General features: G+C 45.3%; 1 long non-coding RNA gene, 2 other non-coding genes and 1 pseudogene across 9 annotated transcripts in view; all 4 read right to left on the bottom strand.

Annotated features, from left to right (window-relative positions):
- LOC104004085 (uncharacterized) overlaps window positions 1-2,802 on the bottom strand; it is a 49,295-nt gene extending 46,493 nt beyond the window's left edge. For all 7 annotated transcript variants that reach the window (XR_008538261.1, XR_008538266.1, XR_008538264.1 and 4 more), the window contains exon 1: window positions 1,465-2,802. This is a non-coding gene — a long non-coding RNA (uncharacterized LOC104004085). The remainder of the gene's footprint in view (window positions 1-1,464) is intronic.
- On the bottom strand, window positions 1,183-1,346 carry LOC129138446 (U1 spliceosomal RNA). Its single transcript, XR_008541695.1, has one exon. It is a non-coding gene; the product is annotated as a U1 spliceosomal RNA (small nuclear RNA).
- A 4,465-nt stretch (window positions 2,803-7,267) lies between the features above and the next one.
- LOC112207877 (uncharacterized) lies at window positions 7,268-12,170 on the bottom strand (annotated as a pseudogene).
- TRNAN-GUU (transfer RNA asparagine (anticodon GUU)) lies at window positions 7,631-7,704 on the bottom strand. Its single transcript has one exon. It is a non-coding gene; the product is annotated as a tRNA-Asn (tRNA).
- Window positions 12,171-15,274: the final 3,104 nt, after the last annotated feature.

The raw sequence follows: 15,274 nt of genomic DNA, 5'->3' as shown, positions 1-15,274 counted from the left end.
CTGGTCTTGAACTCCTGACCTCAGTTGATCAAAAGTAGGTGAGGTCAGAAAACATACCCTGGGAGAGGCTGGCACAATGCCCAGAACCGCCATCGCTAGGCCTGGGGTTTTCCTCTGTAGTGGAATACTAGTATTCATGTAGTGCAGGGACAAAACCAATTAGATAGTTCTGGGAGTTAGAAAGAGATGATTTACAGTGCTATTTGAGAAGGGGTATTAAGGAATTTGCCAGGGCACTGACGCGTGTCAGGTGTAAACCTCAGGTTGAGAGAGAGCTAAGTATTTTCTGTCCATGAAGGTGATAAGCGAGGGCCTGAAGAAAGAGGGACTGGGGAGGACACTGGCCCCAGAAATAGGAAGGGCTGCTTGGGGGTGGGAAGGATGGGTCAGGGTGCTATCTAGAAAGTTGCCTGGCAGTGGATGTAGGATGTGGGAGTGAGACATCAAACATGAAGCAGTCGCTTAAAGTCTGAAGAAAGACTAGATATATAAACGGCAGGAGATAGTAGGGAAACTGGACCGGCTCCTCATAAAACTTCCCGCCTTCTGTCTCAGGGAGGATCGCAGGGCATTTCCGCCAAGACAGGTGAGACTGCGGTTCTGACCTGCGGGCCTCCATGAACATGCGCGAGGGCACCTGGGGGCCGGCAGAGCCGTTCCCCTACGCAAAGTAAGCGTGTTATGTCTACAACCCAACGGGGACACTGAGAGCCCCAAAGGCCCTGCTTTCTTCCCAGAGAACAGCGCCCATCTGCGTAGTTTCTACCTGGCTCTATGAGGTGAGAACACATTCCCCGCTAGCACAGAAATCCTACAAACTCCTGTGGGGGCTGCGCTTGGAAGCAGAGGCTGTGTAAGAAGTGACTGGGGGTAGGGAAAAACACGAAGATTTTCACACAGGGTGAGAACCCAAGAGACTGGAGACCACGGACCAATCCCTGCAAAAAGCAGCCAGGGTAGAAAGGGAAGAGCTGAGCGGCCTTCACGATAGCTAATTTGTGTTACAAAGCCGATACGGCGGATGCTCGCTTTTTCTCCTACGGCGTGCAGGCGATATGTTACTTCCTATTCCCCAGTCCTCCACTGCAGGGTTAACACCTAAGACGCCAACCAAGACACAAACCAATACAAAAAAAGGATATCATCCTTGGCGTACAGTCTATCTTTGAAACCACAGAAAGTCAGGGGAAAGCGCGAACGCAGTCCCCCACTACCACAAATTATGCAGTCGAGTTTCCCACATTTGGGGAAATCGCAGGGGTCAGCACATCCGGAGTGCAATGGATAAGCCTCGCCCTGGGAAAACCACCTTCGTGATCATGGTATCTCCCCTGCCAGGTAAGTATGAGATCCTCTGCCTCTGCCCCGACACAGCCTCATACGCCTCACTCTTTACACACACGGTCACTTGCCCCGCGCACTCCCGAGCCCTTTCCAGCCCTGACACACAGCTGGGATTCTCACTTCCGATCAGCGGTCCTGAACCCGCTCCCAGGGCACGGGAACTCCTTCGTGACGAAGCAGCAAGTGGCGAAGCAGCAGCCTCTGCGCTGCCTCATCTACATAGAAGTCGCCCTGTCCGTGATGTCACCGACAGTGCCTTGCCCAGTCCCCGTCTGCCTTTCTGCCACTCAACCGACCAATCTGCTGCCAGAGCCGCCAAGGGGAAGTGACGTCTGCCTCTCCCTTTTTCCCTCCCGCCCCTGCGTCTGTTCTCTCCCAAAGAAGCTGGTCCTTAGCCTGTGTTAAGGAGCAACCTTTCGGTGGCCAGATGGAGCCGGGGCATCCTTCTTCAAATAATGGCTTTTAATTCGCAGACTAGAATATTTCGGATTACAAAAGAAACCGGTTCTCTTCACATCCTTATCCTTGTGATGCAGCATTCCGCTTGCAATTGGAAGCCGTTTAATATCAGAGAGAAACCATATTTATGAAAGTAAAGAGGCTGCTCAGATGACTGCAAACCAGCCTTCCTTACTTGTTTTATCACTGGTAATGTTATAAAGACAGTTGTCCAGTTTCATGAATCTTGTAGGTTTTTTTTTGATGTTTTTTTTTTCAAAAATCCGTATTGTAGAAAACTATGCTGCCCCAGAAGAGATGATTGGACACTCTCAAGTGTGGTGCTGGACTTTGTCATCTCTTGCACAGCCATCTCCACACCTTAGTGCTTACCTCATGTTAGTTTTTTATATTCTGCAAAGACGAAACCAAAATAATCCAAATTTGACACAAATACCTGGGCTACATCTTATTTGAGATGTTTAACAAATGTCTGGATCATCTTTTCTTATATATTACGCAGGAAACACTGTGAAGTAAGCAAAGTTGGAATGCCCAAGTCAAAGACCATTTGAATATTTACAAGTAGATTTCAGACAGGAATACTACAGGGTGGTCACAGGATAACAAATTCTAGGCAGCAGATTTACATGACTTGAGGCTGTGGGCTGTTAAGACGCTGAAAAACCAGGGTGTGGACCAAGCTGGCTAAGACTGAGTGGACCCAACGTGGTACTGGATTTGATGGAGGTTTTACCTAGGCCCTCATTATATGCTCATTAACATACTAAATCACACACCCGCCAGTGCCATGACAGTTCTGAGACCAGTGTTTGATGTAAAAATGGCACCACAGTTCCAAGAAATCTCCACCTTTACCCAGGAATTTTCGTGAATATTCCAATTCTTGGTTAAAGAAACCCATCAAGATGAAACCCCAGAACCCATTATTCTCTCTCAGGTATGCCCGAGCTCCCCTTTCTTGAGTGTGTACTTTTTGCTTTGCAATAAAGCTCTTCTTTCACTATTTGCTGACTCATCTTTGACTTTGTTCTCACGATGGTGTCAACAGCCTGGACACCACGGCTGGGGTCGAGATCCCACCAGTGTCCAGGGACCTCCCCCAGCCCACCAGTATCAGATTCTATTCCATTGCTCAAATCACAAAACATCGAGTGGAGAGTTCTCCTTGGAGACCATAAAGTAAAGATTCTGTGGCATGGTGGCCAGTTAGGCCACTGGAAGGCATGGCAAAATATTGAAAATGAGGGATTAGGTGACAGTGTAGTAACTGCTGAATACTAAATACTTGATCCAGGCCCCATTCCCTGGAGATTGACAGGGAGACACATTGTCCAGGTAGTAGTGGAGAAATGTTTTCTGGGTATCTGACCAGCCTTTGTGGAAAGAACTGGCACCATCCTGCAGATGTAACCGCCTGATGGGTTCTTCCTGACCAATGTACACAAAAACTCAATTCATGGAGACCATGGCACTGCAGGAAAGAGTTTCATTGACACAGGCCAGCCACGACATGTGGGAGACAGAGTTATTACTCAAACCAATCTCACTGAAGGCTTGGAGGTAAGGGGTTTTTCAAAGATAGTTTGTTGGGGAGGGGGCTAGGGCTTGCGCGGTGCTGATTGTTGGGGATGAAATCACAGGGGCATGGAAAATGGCCCTCCTGCATGGAGTCAGCTTCTGGGTGGGGGCTAAGGGACTGGTTGATTTTTGGGCCAGATGGTGCCATCCAGCAGTCAGAAATGCCAAAGCCTGAAAAGACATCTCAAGAGGCCAATCTTAGGTTCTACGATAGTGATATTCTTCACAGCAGTAATTGGGGAAGCTGCCAACCTTGTGACTTCTGGAATAATGGCTGGTAATTATTTAACGAGGCATACATCTTAGTAGAAATCAGGCCCCTTTCATCCTTCTAACTTGGTGGCCTTTCATTCATTTTACAGGGGTAATTTAGTTTTGGGGAAGGTTATCATTTAAAGCAGCCTTTTTGGCTGTCCTCAACCTTTTTGTCACCAGGGACTGGTTTCATGGAAGACAATTTTTCCATGGAAGGGGGTGGTGGATGGTTTCCAGATGAAACTGTTCCACCTCAGGTCATCAGGCATCAGTTACAGTCTCATAAGGAGTGCGCAATCTGGATCACTCACATGAGCAGTTCCCAATAGGGTCCGAGCTCCGACGAGCAGCTAATGCTCATGCTGATCTGACAAGAGGCAGAGCTCAGGCGGTAATGCTCGAAAGCCTGCAGCTCACCTCCTGCTGTTCAGCTGGGTTCCTAACAGGCCATGGACCAGTACCTGTCTTATGGCCCTGGGGATTGGGGAGCCCTGATTTAAACTATAAACTCAATTTTTCCCAAAGATAGCCTGGGAGAAATTGCACAGGAATGAGCAAAGACAGCAAGCCTGTGAGGCTAGAACCAAGATGGAGTCAGCCATGTCAGCTTTCTCTTGTTGTCCTAATTTTGCAAAGGTAGTTTCTGAGGGGCTGCACTGGACACTTCTTAAAAACATGAGACAGATGTTATTGTATGTACTACAGTAGGCAAGAGAGACCAGCAGAGAACTGGGCTCAACCTCGAATACAGCAGGAGGAGTTGAAGATTATAGCCAATTGGCAAGATAAGAAAGTCAGTGGATGGAAAATTACTAAGAGGAACTTGATTAGCTATCAAAGGTGGTTGCGAGGACTCTTGCTAAACTAGACTCAACAGTATTCTTTCCTAAAACTGGACTTGGCAGGGAAAGAAATAACAGAGAGAAGGGCTCAGAGGAAACTAATAAGGTTTGGTCAAAGACTGGAGTCCTTGTCAACTCTACATTGAACCTTCTGCAAATAAACAAAGACCAACCAAATGAAAAAAAGCAAAAGCTATTTATTCTGAGCTTGCTATAGCAGGGAGTCAGTCACTGTTATTTGTGTTTTGGCAGAGACTTGAAGGCAGTCATAAAGGTGGGAAAGCTTTTTAAAAAGAAAGGCTTCAGGGGCTGGGCACGGTGGCTCACACACGTAATCTCAGCACTTCGGGAGGCCCAGGTGGGTGGTCACGAGGTCAGGAGATCAAGACCATCCTGACTAACATGGTGAAACCCCATCTCTACTAAAAAATTTACAAACAATTAGTCAGGTGTGGTGGCAGGCACCTGTAGTCCCAGCTACTCTGGAGGCTGAGGCAGGAGAATGGCGTGAACCTGGGAGGCGAATCTTGCAGTGAGCCGAGATTATGCCACTGCACTCTAGCCTGGGTGACAGAGCGAGACTGTGTCTCAAACCAACCAACAAACAAACAAAGAAAAGCTTCAGGTATGCTTGGATTGGAGGCTGTCAGCATGGTGAAGCTGTTGATAGATGAAGAAAATCAAAGTATTTTACCCCAGAATATATTTCTTTGGCATATTTTAAGATGGCTGTCAGAGAGCCAGCAAACAGAAGGAACTCTGCAAAACTGTCTTTTGTAGGGGAAATTTACACCTGCAGAGAATCTGCATTAATCCAGCTTTATCTTGTCAGGTTTGAGAAATAAAAATAAGCCCTAGGCCCTACAACCAACTGAATGGACTCCCTCTTGGCTGACAGGACCACAGAGAAACCTCGAAAGCAGTTTCTGGATGTGGCAGGCTAGGAGGTTGTACATGCCACCTCAAAACCCTCCCCTCACTAACTGCCATTATGATGCAGGAGAACAGCAGAGGGAATTGGAAGTTGGATAAAAGGCAGAGTGAGTGAAAGCAGAGAAAGAAGCAAGGTGATGGGGTGGGAGAGCAAGAAGCAAGATATAAGGCAGAAGTTGAGCAGCCAAAACAAAAAGTAAGATTTAAAAAAGCAAGCAAGGCTGGGCACGGTGGCTCATGCCTGTAATCCCAGCACTTTGGGAGGCCAAGGCAGGCAGATCACCTGAGGTCAGGAGTTTGAGACCAGCCTGGCCAACATGGTGAAACCCCATCTCTACTAAAAATACAAAAAATTAGCTGTGCGTGGTGGTGCACTCCTGTACTCCCAGCTACTTGGGAGGCTGAGACAGAAGCATCACTTGAACCCGGGAGGCGGAGGTTGCAGTGAGCCGAGATTGCACCACTACACTCCAGACTGGGCAACAGAGCAAGACTCTGTCTCAAAAAAAAAAAAAAGAAAAGAAAAGCAAGCCAGGACCCCATGGCTGGCCAGATCCAAACCAGTAAAGGGGCAGCTCCTCAGAGATAGGCATGTGCATTAGAGAAAAAAAGTAACCTTAACATGACTCCATATGATAATCAGCTCATTAAAACTCATGCATATGGACTGCATATCATGCATGTACTTAAAATTATGGGATGGAGGCAATGTGCAAGCACACAAGGGCCAAAATAACTAAGCAACCCACCTATCAATCAAAAGGCAAACACTGGCTAACGATTAGGCATCCTTGTGAAGAGAAGAAAAAAAAACACACATAAAAAGACCCAAAGTACACCAAACTAATACTGATCTCACATCCCAGAGGTCAGTCCACTCTCCCCACTCTGAGACTGTTACTGTGCTTAATAAATTTTGCTTTGCTTTGCTGCTTTGTGTGTGTCATGTACAGTTCTTTGTTTGGGACACCAAGAGCCTGGAAGTGCATGGCACCATCTGGCAAGAATTAGGATTGTTTTTCCTAAGGGTTAACAATCCAAGCCTTTAGAGAGACTTGCTTCACTGCTGTTATCAACCAACGGCTTTCCCTCCCTTTTGTGGTTTTGACAAAACAAGCAAGCAGCATTCCCTCCTGATAAGAGACCACCGACCTAGGAATGATTCTGGCCAGACTACAGAGGATGTACAGTGAGGGTTTTCATGTCCATTGCCTCAGATTTTGACGTCAGAGGGCCACAAACTCCACTCTCAGATGATTGCTAACGCCACCATTTTATGAACATGAGCCCCATGGAGAGGCACGCAGCTCAACTGCACATCTGCACATTTTTCCTCTTATAAACATTCATATTGGAATATTATTTGGTACTGCTCCCGTGAAAGATACATTTGCAGAATGGACTCAGATTAGAAGCATTATACAAGCACTATAATGTAGCAATGGCACATCTCTACACCATAGAAATGTCTGCAGGGTAAACATTTCCACAATGACCAAAGATATCTGTACAGGACTGGTGACTGCAGCATTCTTTGTAATCCTAAAAGTATGAAACTAACGTCATCTCAAAAACATTTTGTTTTTTTGAGATGGAGTCTCGCTCTGATACCCAGGCTGGAGTGCAGCGGTGTGATCTCAGCTCACTGCAGCCTCCACCTCCCAAGTTCAAACGATTCTCCTGCCTCAGCCTCCGAGTAGCTGGGATTACAGGTGCATGCCACCATGCCTGGCTAACAAAAACATTTTGAAAAGGGTTAAATAAATCATGCATAAACTGAGGAAAAATACTATTTTCAAAAATGATGGAGAGAATCACTATCATGATGAATGATTCCACTGGTCACATTATTGATAGAGCAATCGGGAAACCCAGGCACATCCTGGAGGTAATACTGGACTCCTATTACTAACATATGAAAAAATGGAGACACGTAAATACTCGTTTAAGCGTATAACGGACTGAATTAGAATTTTATCACATCAGAAGTGGGTTCCTAGGTCTCTGTTTCAGGATTCCTTAGTGACACAGGTGTAAACCCGGCATTTCAGGAGATAGCCGGTTAAGAATCTGGTCGGGGAGGTGGGCGGCCGTTGACAGGGATCAGTCATAAATTAGTGGCTCATAAATTAGTGGCTTGAGACTTCGGGAAGATAAAATCTTCCCCATTTATCCAGTGGTTGACATTGCGTGAATGCTTCAAAACGTCCAATAAGCGTCCCTGGGTGGGCTCGAACCACCAACCTTTCGGTTAACAGCCGAACGCGCTAACCGATTGCGCCACAGAGACAAGCGCTTCTAACTCTACTGGGCATATAGGAAGGGCGCATTCACTGAACGTCCTCCGTTCCGTCTATTCTCAGGGCCCACCGGGCAGGACCACCGAGCAAGGCCTTGGAAAACCAGAGAGATTAGAGCGGTGAGTCGCGCCGGTCACGTTGGACGCCTGCGCTTTAGGAGATTCCGGAGCCAGAAGAACAGCAGAATTGCCTTCGCTCGCCCTGCCCCTCGCCTGCTTCAGAAGCTTCCAGAAACTCCCTGGTGGGCGACCCAGCCCGAGCTGCCTGGGGCCCCAAAGGAAGCTGAACGCCCTGTGGGCTCCCGGGATGGTTCTTCCCGTTCTTTGCGCCGCCTTCACCCATTGAAGGAGCCTATGCCCACCCTGCCCAGTCGCTTTCCGGGCCGCTGAGGAGCTTCCGCTGCCATCTTCGGATCCTGTGTTCCGCACGGGGGCTCCACCAGGGCAGGGATGGTGGTGAGGGTCGCTCGTGGGTCCCCTGGGGGGAGCAGGGTCTGGTACTCACCAGGGCGCATGACTAGGACTTGTGGAATGAATTCATCGTCGCCTTTAGCTTTTAGTCCTTTGAAGAGCCCTGAGAGTGGAAATCAAGAGATTTTTTCCACGGGGAAGTTCTTTTTACAAAGCGTTGATTTCTCGGCACCCGGCAGGGAGGGCAACTGGCAGGGCCTCTGGGGCACCTTCTGCGCGGTGGAGCCGCGGGGGCTCAGCTGGGCGGTGGTCCGGCCGTGGGGTGGTAGGTCAAGAGCTGGGAAAGGAAAAAGCAAAAGCTGGGAAAGAAGCCGGGGAGCGGTGGACCAGACATCCAGACCTCCTGAAAGGCTCATGAAGGGGCACAGGCGGGATCTTCTGGAAGTGAGAATTGTTTTTGTTTGTTTGTTTGTTTGTTTATTGTAGTAGAATGGGGAAATGGAGAGAGAACCTGAAAGAGCCCCAAACTCGAGGACCTATTGCTCCCCAAGAATAACATCTTCCAGAAGAACTAGACAGAAAACTAGGCGTCTGGGAACTCTGAAATCCTTGGAGGAGTAGCATCATCATGACCCTCTGTGTTCCTTTTGGCAAAGGACTTGCTCCCATTGTTTGCTTGTTCAATTGTCTGTCTGTTAAATAAATAAAACCCTTTTCCTATATCTTTAAAATTACGTTGGTTTTATTATTTTATGATTACAAGTAATGCTGCAGTCATCATTCTTGTACACTCTCATTGGCCACTGGTGTATTTCTGTAGGGTGGAGGCCTGGAGAGTAGTTGTTCCAGCATAGTGTTTACATAGCTTTTATTTCATTCCGTTTTCTTTCCTTTGTTGCTTTATTAGCTATAACCGTTTTCTTATTTCAGAGGCTGCTTTAGGGTTTCCGGGATACATCTTTAATTTATCATAGTCTGCTTTCTAGTGTCATTATGCCTCCCTTTCTGGCCTTTATCCTAGTGATATGTATTTTTACTTTATGCACTATAACCTTTGTGATTCATTATTATAACTTTTATTTGTTACGTCAAATATTTTTTGAAAGATTTAAATTATAAGAAAACGTGTAGTACATGCTTTCGAAATGCCATTTCCAATATTCGTTTCTTTGTGTAGGTCCACATTTTTATCTGGTATCCTTTTGCTTCTGCCTGGAGGACTCAAGATTTTTTGTAGCGTGGGTTGGTGAATTGTTTTAGCTTCCGTATGTTTTTCAATGTCCTTATTTCACTCACAGTTTTGAAATTTTATCTTTGCATAGAATTCTAGGTTAACTTTTTTTCTCTAGGTACTTTAAAAATGTTGCCATTTATGAAGCATTGTCATTTAAAATACCATGTTTCTTTCCTATGTTTGTAAATATGGCGTAAAGCCGGTTTCTTGTGCTGGTTATACAATTTTCAGAATGTGTATTTAAATTTAAAATATTAAATTGTACTAAAAAACTAAAAATATTAATCATGAATGTCCTAGATTCATCTTAAGTTCCAACAGTGCACTTAAAATGTGCCCAACCTGAGGGTCAAACCTACCTGCTGATGTGGAATTTGTGTTTGTGAGACATTCTCAACAGCATTTGCTTTCCCCAGCCTAGTGATTTTCCTCACATCTGAATGTCTTCATTGCAAAAGGAAACATTTTTATTTGCAAAAATACTTTAAAATATTCTTACTTCAAGTAGGTGTACTAAAAACAAATTTCTCAGTTGCACCCCTGAAATCCATCGAAAGCCCGGGAGAGACAATCAAGTGCTTCAGGACCAAGAGCGAAACAGGAGAGGACAAAGCAGGGCTTCTTCACTAGGAGTCAAGCCAAAGTCAACTGATTTGGTCTCCAATGGAGAACGGAACTCGGTTCACCAGCAACGTGAGGACGCGGCCCAGAGGAGACGGAGTTTCCCTTCATGGTGCCTTCAGATAGGAAATCTAGGATTTTCTTTCTTTCCCTTTGATCTACTTCCAACTCTCCCTTTCTGTTTCTTCAAGATCTTTTTCGGATCCCTGGGTGCGAAGGACATAAGGGGCCAGTGCCCTTCCCTACCGGTCCCTCCTTGACTGGGTGTCTTTGGAGCCCAAGCTCACCCGGAACATTACTGCCCGCTGCAGACACTGAGAGGACAAAGGAGGGCGGTGGGTGCAGTGGGAACCACAGAGTCACCGTGCACCTGCGCCCATGGGCTCCTAGCAAATCGAATAAATGCCCCCTGAAGCTTCTCTGCAGGTCAGACGGAAGGGGAGGGTGGCTGCCGATCCGGCGGGAGAAGCTTCAAGAAGCATCGGGAGGACTTGGCCCTGCCCCTGGGCCTTGAAGACAGGCCTGGCCAGGCTGATTTTGATGGGTAGGCCCAAAGAAAAGGTTCGAGGGCAGCCCAAACCCCGACCCCGAGATTAAGGCTCTTAAGTGTCTGACGGTTTTGAGAATCGTCAGTAGAATCAATCCTGCCTGTATCAGGAGACTTCTTTGCCAAAATTCAGAGACCAAGAAAGAGAAAGATTGGGCAGATCAAAATCTGTAATTAACCAAACAGGAAACATAAGTTTTCTGACAAATTGAATGTATGCTGTGAGAAAAAGACTAGCCTCAAGGAGAACCTCGTTTTTTGGCTTGAGTGTAGGGAAGAATGGAGTTGCCACCAACAATGGTGCGTTGAAATGGCAGGTGCATCAGGCTGTAGATGTGAAGGAATTAAAAATATTTGACCCCAAAATACATTTCTTTGACATATTTTGAGATGTCTGTTCAGAAAGCCAGCTGCAGAAGTAGCCCTGCAAAGTTGTGTTTTGTTGGGGAGATTTGCATCTGTAGGGAATTCGCATTGATACAGCCAAGTCTTTCCTTGTCCAGATCTAGGAAAGATGAACTGAGAGTTTGACACCTGTAAAGGTCTGAAAGAAACTTTTAGGGTTTATTCTCTCTGAGAGCTGCTACCTGTAAGGTTTCATTTACATATTAAGACCACCTTTGCTAGCCGAGCCTCATTTTCTCTCCCTGCCATCACTTATCTTGTCCACAATAAATGGATATACCTCTGACTCTGATTGCACCTGGTTTTGGCCATGCCTTGAGCCCTCATTCATTCTGTTATCTCGAGATGGTATGTAAGCTTCTGCATCCCATTGTGGGTAGGGGAGGGTAATCACTCTGTGACTCTCCCCATGCACATGTTAGTACATTTTATGCCTTTTCTCCAATTAATCTGCCTTTTGTGACTTGATTTTTGAGTGAAACTTCAGAGAGTTAAGAGGGAGGGTTTCCATTGGCCCCTACAGTTTTGGAGCTGTAAACAGGATAGGAAAGCTCTGCTCTTCTGGAAGTTGCAGTGAAGAACCCAGGATCTGATCAGCTATCATAAGGGTAAGAATTTTTTTTACCAGCCAGGCTCCTGTCCTCCTTCTCTGTGTGGAATCTCATCAAGTGGATAGTAAAAATCACTGTTTGTTTCTTTTCCCTCTCCAAAATCTTGCTTAATTGGAGAAAAGGATTTGTGTGACTAGTCTTGGGTGTAGTGACTCTGGTGTGCTTTTTGGTACTTTGTGGTACCAATTCCTACTGTTTAATCCCTTTCTTCCCAGAAATTGTCTGTTCCTTTGTCTTTGTCTCTATGTGTTATTCTGTCATAAAAGGGGGTACTGGTTGAGGTTCCTTCTCATCTTATTTTATGTCCTTGAGAGCTTGACTTGTGACCAAGTGGGAGCGCTTTCTCTTGGTTTCCACTATCTGGAAAGAGGCGGTAACTTTCAGATCATACTAGGTGGCCTCTGAAAATGGCTGGGAACCCCAGCACACTTTTTGTTCTGACCATGTCAAGCTCTTGGGGTTTGTCTTAAGAAGTCCCATCCATTTGAGGCTTTTGTCATCTCAATTCTTGTTGCCTGGTTAGTTCTAGGAAAGCTCAATCCCAAAAGGGCCTACCTGGTATCATGGATTCACAGGTCTGTGACTGGAAGTCCCCATAAATTTGTGAGTTGCTGGAGGCAAACATCATCCTTACCCATCTGTGGTCTACTCCTTGCATTGAACTTTTTTCTTGCAGGGGAATCTTTGGGATTGCCTCTTCTTTGCCCTTCCCAGAAGGTTAACGTGGAAAATGACATCCTGGGTTTTCCAGAAAGGGGCTATTTGGTTGAATTGCTATTGCAATAATTACACCATTGGAAATTCTAATTGCCAATGGCCTGAAGATGGATCCCTTAAATTAGACACCTGAATTAAAAAAAAAAAAGATTTTAGAGATCTCTTATTTTAATAGTTCATAGGAAGATCAAATTAAAACAAACACACATAGTAGTGTCATGGCTACCCTTAAAAATTCTCTTGACAATATTATGTGTGTTGTGTAGGGAAAAAAATTCTCTTGACTAAATTAAAGAGCAAAATTTGACCCAAAACAAAGTTAAAATTCTTCATAAGCTCAAACTGCCTGCTCTGGATCCCTTCCAGGATGCACAATAAAGTCTGCTCTACCTTGCAGTTCAGTGCTTAAAGTTCTGTGTTTTGCTGCCATAGCCTGGGTTCAATTTCCAGTCAGGAAACCAGTTTATTTTGGCTTGATATTTGTGTGACTTTTGACTTTTTGGAATGCCCATTTATTGATCCTTTTCCCCTTCACGGGCAGCTTTTGTTTGTTTGTTTATTAATACAGAGTCTCACTCTATCACCCAGGCTGGAGTGCAGTGGCGAGATCTTGGCTTACTGCAACCTCCGCCTCCCAGGTTCAAGTGATTCTCCCACCTTGGTCTCTCAAGTAGCTGGGATTACAGTCACCCACCACCACGCCTGGTTAATTTTTGTATTTTTAATAGAGACAGGGTTTTGCCATGTTGGCCAGGCTGGTCTTGAGCTCCTGACCTCAAGTGATCTGCCTGTCTCAGCCACCCAAAGTGTTGGGATTATAGGTATGAGCCATCCCTCCTGGTTGTTGGCAGCTTTTGATTTCCTGTCCTTCCTGCTTCCAAAGTTTCTGATGAGAAATCTGTTGATAATCTTATTAAAGATTTCTTGCATGTGACCAGTTGCTTTTCTCTTACCAATTTAAAGATTCTCTGTCTTTGACTTTTGAAAGTTTGATTATAATGTGTTTTGGTGTAGGTCTCTTTAAGTTTATCTTACTTGGAGTTTGTTATGCTACTGTGGTTGTATTCATGTCTTTCATGAAATTTGGGAAGCTTTCAGCCATGATTTCTTCAAATATTCTCTCTTGCCCTTCTCTCCCTCTTCTTTAGAAATTCCACAATGCAAGGCTGGGAGCGGTAGCTCATGCCTGTAATCCCAGCATTTTGGGAGGCCGAGGCAGGAGGATCACCTGAGGTCAGGAGTTTGAGACCAGCCTGACCAACATGGAGAAATGCCGTCTCTACTAAAAATACAAAATTAGCCAGGCATGGTGGTGCATGCCTGCAATCCCAGCTGCTCGGGAGGCTGAGGTGGGAGAATTGCTTGAAACCAGGAGGCAGAGGTTGCAGTGAGCTGAGATAGCGCCATTGCATTGCAGTCTGGGCAGCAAAAATGAAACTCCTTCCCCCCTCCCACCCCCCAAAACAACAACAACAAAAAAGAAATTCCACAATGTACATGGTGGTCCACTTGATGGTCACTTAGGCTCTGTTCACTTTTCTTCAATGTTATTTTATTTCTGTTCCTCAACCTGGATGATTTCCATTGCCTTATCTTCAGGTTCGCTGATTGTTTCTTCTGCCTGCTCAGCTTTCTTCAAATTTGACTTTGAATCCATCTAGTTAATTTTTTACCAAAGCAGCAACTATTTTGGAAAAGCCTCCTTCATATTGCAGCCATTGGACATGATAATACATGGGATGTGCTGCCATTTGTTGAGAATCATGTGAAAATTAAGCTTCTGCCCCATCACACTAAAGTTCCAGCCCTGAGTCCCCACGGCTTTCTCCCTAGGCTAAGATAGAAAGGAAGAACATGAAATGTGCAGAAAGCATTCTCTTAAGCAAACATGTATAACTTGCCTAAATTATAATTATTTCCTGGAACAGGATGCACCTCTAACCTCTACAGGCAGATCATAGATTCCATTGTCCAGCTGTATAATGAATTCTTCTTCTCAGAGAAGAATACCAGAGATTCTCCCTGGCTTGCCTGAATCAAATTTCCAGAAGTAAGCGGTGAAAGGCCACAATATGAAGTCTCTCAGACGAGTTCCTTCTCTTGTCACACCCCACAGTAGAAACAAAAGAGGACGGGGAGGCCAGAGCTGCTCAAAGCCTTATAACCCACAATTCTCATAGTTATTCTCAACTTAGAGAGGGCTGCTTTCTAGATGCTCCCCCTCCAGGCCTGCAGACTGCCAGGCTCCAGGAATAAGTAGCTCTGAGAAGTCTACTATTTAGCTGCGAGCCACACTCCACTATTGCAAATTGGAGAAAGGAAGGACAAACTTAAAAGGTGAAAAGATTTAAGAGAACAACATGGTGAAACCCCATCTCTACTAAAAATACAAAAATTAGCCGGGCGTGATGGCATGCGCCTATAGGCCCAGCTACTCAGGAGGCCGAGGCAGGAGAGTCATTTGAACCCAGGAGGCGGAGGTTGCAGTGAGCCAAGATTGTGCCACTGCACACTAGCCTGGGTGACAGAGCAAGACTCCATCTCCAAAAAAAGAAAAAAAAAGAAAGAAAGAAAGAAAGATTTAAGAGAACAATTATTTTAATTGAATACATTTTGTCAAGATTAACTCAACTTTCCCCTAGAGTACTGAAAGAATAAGCAATCATAATTTAGATTCTAAGTTACTGGTCTTTGAGAAAGTGTGAAAACCAAAAAGGTGCCACAAGCCAAAAAAGGAGCAAAAGTCCTAATTTTCAAACTGATGAAAATAAAGTACTAAAAAATGGAAATCATCATAGTTCATCTTGGTCCTCGGCAAAATACAAATGTATCGATTCAAATTATAATATCTTAGCTACCCTATTGTGCATAGCTCTTACCGCTGAGGAGAAAAACCAAACCCAAACAAAAGTGTGTTCAAGTTGGCAAAAATGTTTACAAACCTGCAAAATCTCTTCAGCCTATCCCTTAAACTCCAGACTTGGTATTTATTAAGTTCTGCTGTGTACAATACCC

Source organism: Pan troglodytes, chromosome 1, assembly GCF_028858775.2.
Source record: "Pan troglodytes isolate AG18354 chromosome 1, NHGRI_mPanTro3-v2.0_pri, whole genome shotgun sequence".
NCBI classification, from domain to species: Eukaryota; Metazoa; Chordata; class Mammalia; order Primates; family Hominidae; genus Pan; species Pan troglodytes.
This window is presented reverse-complemented; position numbering and strand designations above follow the sequence as displayed.